Below are 4,767 nucleotides of genomic sequence, written 5' to 3' on the forward strand. Positions count from 1 at the left end.
TTGGATGAATGTGTGGTAAGTGTCACCTCCCAAGCTGTGACTTGCCTTTCATGCTCTTAGCTCTTAATGGTATTTTTGATGTACAAAAATCCTTAATTTCTATATAGTTCCAATTTATCTTTTTTCCTCTTTATACATAGTTAGTGCTTTTTGTGTCCTGTTTAAGTAGTTTAGGGCTCCTCTTTTAACCTTTTCTTCTCTTTCTTAGAACAACAGTTGCTCAAGAAGGAGTGAGGTGGTAGAAGAGGAAGGGGTGGGAGGATGGATCAGGTGGCATTCAAACTTAGCTTTACATTATTCCTGAAGGCACAACCTAAGAACTTTGTGCTAAATCAAACCTACATTGCTCAACTTCATCCCACCCATGGTGATATATCCTTTTTCTCTGGCAGTGCTAGAGATTGAACCCAGGACCTTACACATGCTAGGCATGAACTTTACCACTGAGCTACATCCCCAGTCCACAGTATATCATTTTAATGGTTAGGAATGCTGTTCCTCATGCATTCCCTTGGTTTCCCCCATTCACATTTTATCAAACATGTCTAAACCTCAAATTCTGTTAAAAGCTCCAGAGTTTTTTCACATTTAGCTTCTAGGTTCTAGGGCATTCATGAAATGGCACAAGTTTTTAAGTGTTCTTGAGCATGCACTTGAAGTTCAGAAAACTTTATCTAATCCAGATCATTGGGGATTTGGGGTGAGCTGCCTAATAGATGAGCAATTTAAGTTGCAATTGCAGGCCAAGAAGAACACCCTCATACATATATTTCTATTTTGCTGCTTTTCAAATTATCTTTTATTGTTTAAATAAGAGCATAAACAGTCTTAAGCTAAGACTGTTGATATGTCAGTTCTAGAAATGCCAACTAAGATATTGGTCTAATTATGGAAGCAAGATGGAAAAACATTTTTATGATACTTCAGTAATTATTATTAAATATTAGGAGTTTGCAACTTACCAATGATCCTTAACAAAGAGATGTATGTTTGAAGCAAGGTGAGAAAGAAAGGACAAATTCATAAAAAGGGAAACTGAAAGGGTATTAGGACTCTACGAATAATAAATTGTATTCCAAACGATAATTTTAAAATCAGATATTTGGAAATTAGAGTGTAATTTTCCCTGGAAGAAAAGAATTAGACAAAATAGTGTAGTGTCTAGGGTAGCCTACAAAAAATTAACTTAACCCACAATGTAGAAGCAGTAGTTCCAAATTTCCCCAAGGTTTTCATATCCCAGTCCTTGAGCCTAAATTCCCTTAAACTAGGCAGCAAAGCTTGAGCTTCATAGAGGCCTGAATCTAGCAAGTGGGGAACCTAGGAAATAAATGGTATGGGAAATGCACCTCCATGGCAGCAAGGGACTAAAGACTCCTATAGCAGAGAGAGAGGAAGAAAAGCAGCTGAGTCTGCAATGTCTCTATATCTGCTATTACTAGTGGGAGGGAGTGCCATGGGTTCTTGAGCAAGATAGTTGATGGCTGCAGTGAACCAATCAACATGGCTTGGCCCAGGCAACTATGGTGGGAACATGGATGTCAGCAGACACCTGCAGACTATTTGAATGGTGTTATTTATTTGGCACTACTCTGTAATCTCGATCTAGTTTGAAGGGGCTCTGAGCATCTAAATTAAATCTGAGCTGACAGACACTGCAATGTCTCTAGTTTATTAGCTCTATGGCGATTTAAAGCAAATTTACCAAATGTCTTAATTAGATTCTTGAAATTCCAAAAACACTAGGCAAAAATTCAGTTTTGGCAAAAACATGTTAGTCCCACCCACACCCCCTTCTGCACACCCAGATGCCAAATTGCTTAAAGCTCTAAATAATTGCTTTCTAGATTAAATAAATTAGGCTCATTCATTTGTGCTCAAGTTTTAAGACTTAGCTGCCCCTCTTTGCTCCCAAACTTTTTAGGAGCAAAATGGTATGATTTTTGTGTGTGTTACACACACACACACCACTCACAATTAACAAATGAATCTTAATTGGCATATGTGTCAGAAAGAATCAAGTTGTTAAATATTTAAAAGTCTATCATAAAATTGATTACTTTCAGCATTCAGGACAGAATAAAAGGGAAAGAGAATTGTTTACCTTGTACTTGTTACAAGTATGTAGACTCAACATAATTACACAGAGTACATTCTGTAGTAATAAGATGTGTCACTTATAAAGAATCATGCTTACCAGAAAAGAAAGATGAGAGGGGGAAATATATGCGATTCACTACAAGAAGAATTGGTGAATGTTAAAGTTAACATTTTTTTAATCTAATGGTGCATATGGAAAGTGTTTTTCTGAGATCTTGCTGCACCATCAGGTGAGAGGCAGAGAACAGCTCTCTCCAAAGTAAGATATCGTCTCTCCATCATGTATGTAACTTAGTATATGGTTCCCAGACCAGCAGCATCTAGGACCTTGTTAGAAATGGCAATTCTTGGGTTCCTCCCTAGATGTACTCTCAGGGATATGGTTTTGTTGTTGGTGGTTTGTGGTGCTCATCAAACCCAGGGCCCCAGTGCTTGCTAGGCAAGCACTCTACCACTGAGCTACATCCCTAACCCAGTTGATCCTGACACATACTAAAATCTAATGAATTTTAAATTGATGGAGCTTCATGTACATGAATTTCAAAACCAATAGTTTGTAGATTTGCCAGAAACTATTACAGGGCATTTGGTGAATAGTGGGACCACATGGCTCTGGATTCAAATCCTGGCTCAACCATCTAAATATAGCAGAATTGCCTTGGACAAGTGACTGTATTTCATGGTGCACTGCTATCCTTGTAAATGCAGCATTGCATGGCAGGATAGGAGCCAATGTAAACATAGATCTAGCTTTCATACCTTTGTTGAAATTTCCAGAAATCATTTAGGAAGCAAGCTGTGACTTTTGGAAGTATTCCTTTCCTATTCCCCTCATGAGAATAGGAAAATAGGTGAAAATAATGTGGATCTGGAAAAATCCCACATTAAATCAAAATAGTTGTAGAGATGCTGGAGAAAGGATGTCCTAGTATTGAAGTTAGCTATATGTTGCTTCTATAGCTGGAGTCTCCATTGTTTTATGGGAACTCACCTACTTTGTCTATAATAAAATGTTATAAAAGGAAAATTCTGTAGAAAATTACATAGTTTTATAGACATTATCAGAGATAAGCTCCTTTTGAGTTATTTCTTTAAAGATAAGTGAGTTTTACAGCTATCTTAATTCAGCTGGTGAAATCGGTCTCAATTTGCTACAGTAATCCTTTCCATTTCTGAGTATTCTTATTCTTGGAAATAAATGGTATGGGGACTCCAGAGACCTTAGATGAACAAGGAGAAGAAGATAAGATTCTGGATGTGAAATAGGCTGTGCATACATTAGATATAAGAGTTCTTCACCATCTGCTTTGTGGCTGGGTATGGAATCTCCAGTTTTACTTCCAGGATGGTTTTATGTCATATGAGATCCAAAACTGTATGGGAAAGAGGTTAACCTTGCTGGAGGTTAGTGTTGTCATGACCAAATTATCCCACTGGAGTGAGTTGGCCTTTGCTTTTAACTTTCTTACTAGAGTCACAGGCATCAAAATACTAATAGATGCCAGACATCACAGCTTTTAAACTAGCTTTAAGAATAAAGGAAGTCATGGCTATGTGACAATTAGCTTTATAGCACTGGAATGCAAGTACACTATCTGCTATAAAGAAATATTAAATAAAGAGAAAAGAAAAAACTCTTTTGCCAGATACTTCTTTTTTTAATATTTCTTTTTTAGTTGCAGGTGGAAACTATCTTTATTTTACTTTTATGTGGTGCTGAGGATCGAACCCAGTGCCTCACGTGTGCTAGGCGTGCACTCTACCACTGAGCCACAACCCCAGCCCCCCCCCCACACACACACACCAGATACGTCTTTATTAAGAACTAAAATAGAGCTTCCATGGCCCTGAAAGAAACTGCATTCTTTGTTTTAGAGCAGTGGTTCTTAAGCCTGGGCTCACAAATGGGTTCCAGGAGGGTCCCTAAACCTGATATGTATGCAGGATTGTGTACATTTTTCTGGGATAAAGCCATACATCTCAAGAGATTTGCAAAAGATTCAAAACCTAAAACAGTTAAGAATCATCAAAAAGTTATTTCCCAGTGTTTTTATTTCTTCATTATTCTTCTCAACATTCCCTCACTGTAAAAATGCTCCATCTTAATGAAGGACTTGATGGTCTGTTCAACCAGTTGGTGTATAGAATACAGACACAGATCTGGCCTTTCTAGGAAGAATGAAACAGGACTCACTAGACATTGCCATTCTTTTTCTAAAAATTAGTGTGTGTTTGTATAGGCAATACAGCAAATGATAAAACTTCAAGAAGGTTTAGAATGAGGGCTGGGGTTTTGGCTCAATGGTAGAGTGCTTGCCTGGCACACGTGAGGCACTGGGTTTGATCCTTAGCACCACATATAAATAAATAAGAGTATTGCATCCATCTACAACTAAAACTATTTTTTAAGAAAAGGTTTAGAATGTAAAACAAGCATCCCTATCAATACCTTACCTTCCTCCAGACACTCAGTCCAGAGTTTCTTGGGTACCCTCCAGCACTGTCCTGTGCATACACTAACATATAAATATATGTATATACTTTTACGGAAAATGGCAGCAGAATTTGTTCAATGTATTCCTTAATTTTCCAATTAAAGATATAACTTAGAAATCCTTCCATATGTGTGTATATGTGTGTGTATATATGCATATATGTATATAGACA

This window comes from Marmota flaviventris, chromosome X (assembly GCF_047511675.1).
Source record: "Marmota flaviventris isolate mMarFla1 chromosome X, mMarFla1.hap1, whole genome shotgun sequence".
Classification (NCBI taxonomy): Eukaryota; Metazoa; Chordata; class Mammalia; order Rodentia; family Sciuridae; genus Marmota; species Marmota flaviventris.